Source organism: Panulirus ornatus, chromosome 69, assembly GCF_036320965.1.
Source record: "Panulirus ornatus isolate Po-2019 chromosome 69, ASM3632096v1, whole genome shotgun sequence".
NCBI classification, from domain to species: Eukaryota; Metazoa; Arthropoda; class Malacostraca; order Decapoda; family Palinuridae; genus Panulirus; species Panulirus ornatus.
This window is the reverse complement of record NC_092292.1, coordinates 12,176,496-12,186,495: the sequence shown is the minus strand read 5'-3', so window position 1 is coordinate 12,186,495 and position 10,000 is coordinate 12,176,496. Positions and strand designations below refer to the sequence as shown.

The 10,000-nt window shown below is 43.4% G+C and overlaps 1 protein-coding gene across 6 annotated transcripts in view; it reads left to right on the top strand.

The window, feature by feature from the left end:
* LOC139747673 (uncharacterized) overlaps nt 1–10,000 on the top strand; it is a 330,027-nt gene that overhangs the window by 94,463 nt on the left and 225,564 nt on the right. For all 6 annotated transcript variants that reach the window (XR_011712439.1, XR_011712437.1, XR_011712438.1 and 3 more), the window contains exon 3: nt 8,528–8,641. The gene's annotated coding sequence lies outside the window, so the exon portion shown is untranslated. The remainder of the gene's footprint in view (nt 1–8,527; nt 8,642–10,000) is intronic.

The window sequence follows — 10,000 nt, the reverse complement described above, 5'->3', positions numbered from 1 at the left end:
TGACAGGGAATGGATGTAGAAGGATGCGATCTTTGTCTGTTCCTGGCGCTACCTCACTAACGCTGGAAACGGCAATCAAGTATAAAAAGAAATAGAGAAAAAGTACATTGTTCATTATCACAGCTTTATCTGCTTTGGTATAGCCCCTTAACTAGACGTAGCCCCCATATACCACTTTGATCCAGTTCATTCTATCCAACGGACTCCTCTCGTCCTCCTGAGTGCTCAGGTCCCGATACCCCAGAGCCTCTTTCGCCCCTATCATTCTTTACTCCTTTCCTTCTCAGCCTCTACCCTCCTCTTCCTTACTCCACTCCTAATAGAAATATTGTACACGTCAGTCTATCTTCACTCATCCTCTCCATATACTCGAACCATCTCAACAAGCCCTTGTTGGCCCTCTCAGTCAGACGTAACGTACTGCCGCACAATTCTCTGACACGATCAGTTCCTTTCAAACCACATGATGTCCTTAGGCATTTCAATTCCAGCTAATCCAACCTATTCATTCCCTTTGCATTCATAGGCCTAAGACTCACATCCATGTGCACTGTTGGAACCTTTATACCTCTAAACATAACCATCTTTGCTCTTACTCATATTGATTTTGCCTTCCAAAAGCTCCTCATTGCTCTCAGGACCTTAGCCTCTCCCTTCCACGTTATGATTCACATTAGCCCCCATTGTTCTATTTGCTGCCCCGTCCACTCCCAGGAATCTAAACCACTCCAATGCTGCAGGTCCTCCCACTTTAGATTTAGTCTCTAACCATCCTGTCTCGCCCCCCTACTGCTGCACCTCATCACCTCAATTTTGTTAACATTAATTCTCATCTTCCACTTTTTCCACACTCTTCCGAAGCCAGACACCAGTTTATGGGGTTTTTCTGTCCAGTCTGCCACCAGACTCGCATTATCTGCAAACAATGCCTGACTCACCTCCTCAATCTCCCATCAACCGTTGTACACTCGCCCCTCGCTTCAAGACCTTTCCATTTACCTCCCTCACCACTCCTTCATGATAATGTAATACACCCTTGAGGCAAACCCACCTGCATTTGGAGCTACTCGTACTCTTCCCTTCCTACTTGCACGAACGCTTTACTCTCCCCGTAAAAATCTCACACACCTTAGACTAATTGCGCCTTCCACAAGAAATCTCTGCCAACCCTATCATACGGTTTTCCATATCCGTAAATGCTACATACTCATCCCTCTCTTTCATCAAGTAAACACCTAGTTCATACATCCTTTACCATTCCTGACGCCACATTTCTCCTACCAAACCAGGTGCTTTATGATGCCATCACCCGTTAAGTCACAACTTTCCCATATACCTTTAGTTCGAACATTCGCTTTTTTCTCTTTGTCCTTATACAAAGACAATATGCGTAAATTGGACCATATAAACGATGAATAGCCTGAGCAGCTAATCATCAGCAATGTCACCCCTTTTCTGAATAAGCTTAACTGCAATCCATCCACTCCTGTCGTTTTGCCACACTTCATCTTTCGCAAGGCTTTCACGACCTCCTTTCTTTTCACCATAGCATCCACCATGACTTGCCATACACATGATGTTCTGCCTCCCCGTCATCAACCGCACTCAGTAGTTTTCCAAAATACGTATCATTATACATACATATCATAATGCAACCCCTGAAGCCTTCTCACAAACGGGTGCTTAGGCTATAACCCCAAAACCTCCAAACCAGAAGCTCCTGTGTTGCACTCAGTAGCGGAGACAGGATGCATTCCACTGCATCAAGAGTTCTTTGACAAGAGTGTTCTCTTTTTCGTCAACGAACGGTGAAGCAGCATTGCTGAATGTGACTCTACTGCACCCGCGGTGTGACCTTAGTCAGCCTGCGTCTGGCAACGCCTAATTACGGGATAGGGAAGAAACGAAACATCCTACGAATTCCCTGCACGTCGTAGAGGGCGACTGAAAGGGGCTGCAGCGAGGGGGCTGGAAACCTTACCCTTCTTGCATTTCAATGCCAGGACATATGAAGCGGTCAAGGGAAACCACGGAGAGGTCTGTGGGAGCGTGGTTGTGGAATGGGGATGAATGTTTCCGGCTATTACATATGATAGCTCGAGAGTGGATGTGAACATATGAGACCTTTCTTCGTCTGTTCCTGGCGCTACTTCGCAAACGCAGGAAACGTCAAACAAGTACAAAAGAAAGAAAAAAATATATCAACATCTAATATCATTATCATTATCATCGTTATTATTATCATTGTTATTGTTATTATTGTTATTAGCAGTAGTAGTGGTAGTTATGATATATATATATATATATATATATATATATATATATATATATATATATATATATATATATATATATATATTTTTTTTTTTTTTTTTTGCTTTGTCGCTGTCTCCCGCGTTTGCGAGGTAGCGCAAGGAAACAGACGAAAGAGATGGCCCAACCCACCCCCATACACATGTATATACATACGTCCACACACGCAAATATACATACCTACACAGCTTTCCATGGTTTACCCGAGACGCTTCACATGCCCTGATTCAATCCACTGACAGCACGTCAACCCCGGTATACCATATCGCTCCAATTCACTCTATTCCTTGCCCTCCTTTCACCCTCCTGCATGTTCAGGCCCCGATCACACAAAATCTTTTTCACTCCATCTTTCCACCTCCAATTTGGTCTCCCTCTTCTCCTCGTTCCCTCCACCTCCGACACATATATCCTCTTGGTCAATCTTTCCTCACTCATTCTTTCCATGTGCCCAAACCATTTCAAAACACCCTCTTCTGCTCTCTCAACCACGCTCTTTTTATTTCCACACATCTCTCTTACCCTTACGTTACTTACTCGATCAAACCACCTCACACCACACATTGTCCTCAAACATCTCATTTCCAGCACATCCATCCTCCTGCGCACAACTCTATCCATAGCCCACGACTCGCAACCATACAACATTGTTGGAACCACTATTCCTTCAAACATACCCATTTTTGCTTTCCGATATAATGTTCTCGACTTCCACACATTCTTCAAGGCTCCCAGAATTTTCGCCCCCTCCCCCACCCTATGATCCACTTCCGCTTCCATGGTTCCATCCGCTGCCAGATCCACTCCCAGATATCTAAAACACTTCACTTCCTCCAGTTTTTCTCCATTCAAACTCACCTCCCAATTGACTTGACCCTCAACCCTACTGTACCTAATAACCTTGCTCTTATTCACATTTACTCTTAACTTTCTTCTTTCACACACATTTACATGCCTTACTCCGTCAAATGCAAGGCATGTAAATAATTCATGTAGGCCAGACAGGTAAAAGTGTAACAGAGAGGTGTTATTGGCACCGTCATGCAGTACGCAGGGATGACCACAAAAATGCGATCGCTAAACATTTTCATGAAAATGATCACCCAATAGATCTTGAAAATCCCGTTAATTCATACCCCTCTGCTGATTATGCCACACGTAACGTCATTGAATCTGTCTTAATTGCCAATACTAAGAATTTAATTTGTCCCCAGGTAATTCTAAAGCCCATCCTAGTATTAACCAAATCATTATGAGAGAATTGACAAAACACGAAGACAAAGATAAGTTGTTCAAGACACACCCTGCTATCCAGGTCAGCCCCCGCCACATGACCTCCCTTAATCACTCTCCCTTACAGTGGTTACGACCAGACAGAGCGGACAGTGGTTGGTCTATAAAGAATGGTATTGGACGGTGGGACTCAAGTGTGATGTTGGGACTTAAATAACTTTGTTAAGTAGTGGCACCTGATGAGGTGGATTGTCTCAAGAAACATGTCGTGCCACATGTATAGGAAAATTACGTGTTAAATCAAATTGTGTAAACTCAAACTGAAGTGCGATTTCACATTCATCCTATCATCACGGACAAGATGAATAGCTGGGTTGACTGTGGACCGACTGACGCTTCTAGGAATCGAGCCTATGCGTTCGACTCTAGTTGGGCCATGAATGTGTGTGTGTGTGGTGTGTGTGTGTGTGTTAAAAAGTCGAGAGAGAATATTTACCATAGCAGAAATAAAGACATCTCACGTTCACTCACAACTTCCTACACAGTGGGCCTCTAGCTATTCTCTTCCGAGATGCGATCGTGTGGGAGCCATGTGGCACCAAGGGAGACAACGGGTGCGAATCTCTCCACAGGGAGGCACGGCCACTGGCCTCCTGCAACGGCGCTCTCCGGAGCGCAAGAGGAGGCACTTATACCCTAACCTCTTGCCTCGTCTCCCCCTCTCCCAGTCAGTCTTCTTGGATGGCAATCATATCAGTGATGGAATGGTGTGTGTGTGTGGTTATCAAACTCACACTGTGAGAACTCTATGTAATACCTCGAAAATCATGGAGAGATTTCTGGTTAACGGGGACGACACTATGAAGACGATCATCGACCACTTCAGCAATCGACGCTTGGCATGAAAGTAGAATGACTTAATGATAAAGGTATCAGCCTCCCCCCCCCCTCTTTGTTGGTATAATGGCCTAACAGTTTAAATCCAGCTCTTAAATGTCCAGTCAACATTCACACCATTTATCCCCCCCAAGGGATCGTAACGTCTGTCCTGCTCAAAACAAAACTGATGCAGCACTGACTTTTGTGGGTGAGACAGCTCAACGCAACGGTTGAGCTTTGACACGAAGAGTTTGCCTTGCCTTAAGATACTGTGGAACACAAGGGAAATCCAATAGCAACAATTTACTTGAATCCTTTCGAGGTTGTTTGTCATAGAGGAGGAGGAGGAGGATTGAAACCCATAGATCAGAGTAATAGGGTGAGACAGACAAGAGTTTTCAAAGAGGATTCGTAGAATATTATAGAAACGACCACTTTCATCTCTACACACAACAACAATGCATTGAAAGACGCGGGCAGAGAGAGAGAGAGAGAGAGAGAGAGAGAGAGAGAGAGAGAGAGAGAGAGACAGCCCCACACAGAGCCGCCCCCCCTAGACCAGTGTGTTAACCTGGGAGAAGAGGCTTTCCCACGTCCCACCCCGACCTCACACAAGCAAGAGGTAACAGCGGCTATAATCAGCCGCTGAGCGAGGCATGCAAATCTCTTTACCACCGCATAATTCTGCCTCACTATGTAAATATCGCCGGAGTGGAAACTCAGCATTAAATCTGCAGACCTTTTCCTCACAGGTCTCGCCTTCAAGAGCCCTCCTCTTTCTTTTCTTCTTGAGGCTTTCCAACTCTCTTCCTTTTAGCTAGACGACACCCGAGGTCTTGGGCATGGGGGGAAATAATCATCCACAGGTATATTTTACGGTAGGATTTTTCTGAGGGGGTTTAATTTTTCTTGATCATGATAGCTTTTGTGTGTGTGTGTGTGTGTGTGTGTTGGTAGAAATATGATCTTAGAGACGCCATACGGCATGACGTCACAGTGACCAAGACTGAACTCAGTGTTCAAGGTGGGGAACTCATCGCTGAATTGTAAAGTGAATCCCTTTTTCCAGGTTTAGATTCGAATACCATTTCTACCAAACGAGAGAATCTTAATCGTCTTTCTCACTGCTTCCCTGTATTTTTAACTCATTCTCAGGTCATAAGAGGTTATCATACCGAAGCCCTTTTCCTCCCCCTTTATGGTTTGTTGGTCACTAGGATTCATTCCGTAGGGTCTGTTGTCGTTATCAATGACGATGTGTCAAACTTTGCACTTATCGCTATCAAATATCATTTTATCACCAGTGATCCTGCTCGATGAGTTTCTCACCATCACTTTGCAACAACAGGCGCTCAATCTCTTTTGTAACTAGTGAGTTCGAGTCGTTTGTCATTCTTGTCCTCTTCTTTTTTGTATATCTCACAGCATAGCTCATCCCACGAGTCGGTGATATATATAACTCTCAGAAACAGAATGGGTCGCAAGACTGATCCCTACAGCACACCACTTGTTACGTCTAACCATTCTGAGGCTTGGGTGTTAATCGCTACTCTGTTCAAGGCCAGTCACACAATTTTCTCACCATCGAGGTGAGATCCCGTCTGTACCATGGGATAACATTTGATAGTCATTTCTGACGAATATTTTCTGAGAATCTAAGTAAATGCTATCAAACTCTTCAATTCTCATCATACATAGTGATTACATTATAAGAGAATTCAACTAGATTCGTCAGACATGAATAACATCCTCAAAAACCAACGATACGACTAAGTGAAGTGGTGACCATCTAACTCAAAATCCTGTCTCATATGAATGTTGTCATAGATATCTCAACCACGGACGTCACCTGATAGGCCAATAATTTCTGGGGGAATTCAATACCCTTTTTGAGCATCGATACCACATCTTAAAACCTTCCAGTCCTGTGGAAGCTTTGTAGTAGTAAGTGACTTACTGGAAAGAACAAAATCAAGAGTGTAGCTATTTCATTTTTGGCTTCTTTCACGGTTGTCGGGTAAGACTTATCAGGACCTGCCGTTTTATTTACTTTCATTCCGTTTAATACTGACATATGCATCTGGATCTTGTTCGTCAACATGTAAAATGTTTTCTTCCGTTTAGGTGGGACTGGATCTGGAACACAAGATGTCTCCAAAGATATAAAGAGAAATATGAACAATTAGATTAATTAGGATTACTGCAATGGTTTCGCTGTCTTCAACCAAACTGCTGTTTTCTGCGAGTAATGGGCAACTGACTGTGTTATTACTTTCTCGCTTCTAAAAGAACAAAAAAAAAAAAAAATTGTTGGGTTTCCTTTGGTATTTTCAGCAATATACGCTTCAAATTGCTGTTGTTTTGACGAAATGTTTCTTTTTTACACAAATTTGACACAAATTTACATAAGTTAGTTTAAGCATTATGTGCGTTATTTTCTTTGACAACAGGCAACTCTTTATTTACTATTCCATCACTGTGGCTTAGTTTTAGATTACGACCGTCTGTTACGAATCGAGACTACTACTACTACTTTGAAAGTCTTACAAAAACTTCTCCATTCTGCGTCCATAACATCTCCATTTAAACAATTATCATTTCAGTTTATCCCCAGCAAAAACGTGAAGAGATCATTAGAATCAGAAACTAAAATTTGGTGTTCTCTACAACTTTCGCGTCGACCATCATTACAAACAGTACTGAAGTCTATCTCAAAAGTATTTCGTCTACCAACATTCGTCCCAAACGTATCTCGATCCGCGACATGATCGACGAGATCTTCACTTACAGCTACCACAAAATGCAATATACAGGTACTTAAGACGCAAGCAGGTTCCTTAACGAATTGCATTAAGGCACTATCAAGCCAAATTTTTATGGAGAATTCCACGTTTTGAGCTACCTGAAAGGGATTCTCCCCAAACGATGCCGATAGAGCAGAATCTATCCTTGCAATTTACCTCCTTCTGAAGATCAGGTCTTGATGCATCTAACACACATTTAAGAGGACCATCTGAATGCTTTCTTTCTCTCTCGGAGACCCGCTACAGCCAGCGACATGCGGATCTCTCCTACGATCTCACAACTAATGAATGTTGAACGAGTTCGATATGGAAGATGAATGTGTGTGTGTATGTGTAACCACCCACTTGTACTTCACGGGGAGAGAGAGAGAGAGAGGTTTGCACTCGTTCAGGCCTCGTCTACGACTGTTATACAACTTCTTGAATTTATGTATGCTGTCTGCATTATCCTCAGCCATTCCAATCCACTCTTCAACATATAAACTATAAACGTACTTCTCTACATCCCTTTTAGCAAGTTTGTTACTCGATTTCGTATGTGTGTGTGTGTGTGTGTGTGTGTGTGTGTGTGTGTGTGTGTGTGTGTGTGTGTACGTGTCCTTCCAAAGATGCACCACCTTCAGGATAACATGATATGTATCCCTCTATTGGTGCTCTGTTGGCATATGTCCAATTGAAGGTACTGGTGACGTACCACAGGAACCTGACTTTTCTTCCATTAACCTTTTTAATTTACGTTAGATTACGGTAAAATAATCTGGAATCGCGCTATTTTGCCCCTTTTCCAGCAACTGCTGTCATGTTAAAACCCACGGAACAAAACACAGTGCTTATATGTCTTTATATATATATATATATATATATATATATATATATATATATATATATATATATATATATATATATATATATATATCCCTGGGGATAGGGGAGAAAGAATACTTCCCACGTATTCCCTGCGTGTCGTAGAAGGCGACTTTTAAAAGAGAAGGGAGCGGGGGGCTGGAAATCCTCCCCTCTCGGTTTTTTTTTTTCCCCCAAAAGAAGGAACAGAGAAGGGGGCCAGGTGAGGATATTCCCTCAGAGGCCCAGTCCACTGTTCTTAACGCTACCTCGCTAATGCGGGAAATGGCGAATAGTTTGAAAGAAAGAAAAGAAATATATATATATATATATATATATATATATATATATATATATATATATATATATATATATATATATATATATATATATATATATACTGTGTGTGTGTGTGTGTGTTCAGTCATCAAGTATCTATTTACTTTCATTACTAGGGACGTGAGAGGAACACACGAATGTTGGAGGACGGCACCGCGGATCCCCTTGGCACTTTGAACAACCTACCTGTCCTGGGGTGAGAGATGATGGTCTCTATAGACTACGTGGAGGTGAGTATGAGCAGGAATTGCTTGTTGGTGTCTAGTTCATGAAAGAGTATGCGAGGATGACACACTTGGTGTCAAAAAAGAACATACATTAGTATGATGGAGAGACTGGATAAGTATGTGTCTTCAGTGGGGACTGATTGATTCAGACGCAGAAGCCACACACACACACACACACACACACACACACACACATGTGATCACCATCATCCAACATACACCACTCGTTCCTCACTCTCACCTCACTTTCCCCACGTACACCTTGCACATAGTTACTCACCCACGTATTCCTCGCCTCCCTTAATACACTCCTAATTCACTCCCTCTCCTCGTAAACCCTCCAAAGCGCCAGTACACACACTCTGACACACCACAATCCCAACAGCTAACCCCAACGCACAGACACATCTGCACGCGTCGTCATCAAACTTATGAATGGTTTTAACATCTTCAGGCATCGAGAGAGAGAGAGAGAGAGAGAGAGAGAGAGAGAGAGAGAGAGAGAGAGAGAGAGAGAGAGAGAGAGAGAGAGACACTCTTGAACCTTCTTGAAATAGTCCTAATCTACCGTAGAGACTCTCTTTTTTTTCTCCCCTAATCATCTAGCGAGAGAGTGACTAGCCAATTAAGACACGTTGATTACTGGCTAATTGTTACATACGTGGACGGGTCGTCCCGCTTCGCTCCTTACCGAAGGAAAGTCATGAAGGACTCCTCGGTATGTGAGGTCGCCACCGCTCTACTCAAACCTCCTGCTGCTTTGTCCCTGGCCTTCCTCATGCTCCTGAAATGTGTCCCTGGCCTTCTTCATGCTCTTGAAATGTGTCCCTGGCCTTCCTCATGCTCGTGAAATGTCCCTGACCTTCCTCATGCTCCTGAAATGTGTCCATGGCCTTCTTCATGCTCTTGAAATGTGTCCCTGGCTTTCCTCATGCTCTTGAAATGTGTCCCTGACCTTCCTCATGCTCTTGAAATGTGTCCCTGGCCTTCCTCATGCTCTTGAAATGTGTCCCTGGCCTTCCTCGTGCTCTTGAAATGTGTCCCTTCCCTCCCTCATGCTCCTGAAATGTCCCTGATATTTGTCAGACTTCTGAGATGTCCCTGACATTCCTCATGCTCTTGAAATATCCCTGATTTTTCTCAGACTTCTGAAATGTCCATGGCTTCCTCATGCTCCTGAAATGTGTCCCTGGCCTTCCTCATGCTCTTGAAATGTTCCCTTCCCTCCCTCATGCTCCTGAAATGTCCCTTACCTTCCTCATACCCTTGATACCCACTTCACGTTCCTCAGACTCCTGAGATTTCCAAGACCTTCCCTGGACTCCTGACACTCCCCTGACCTTCCAAACTCCTGACACTTCC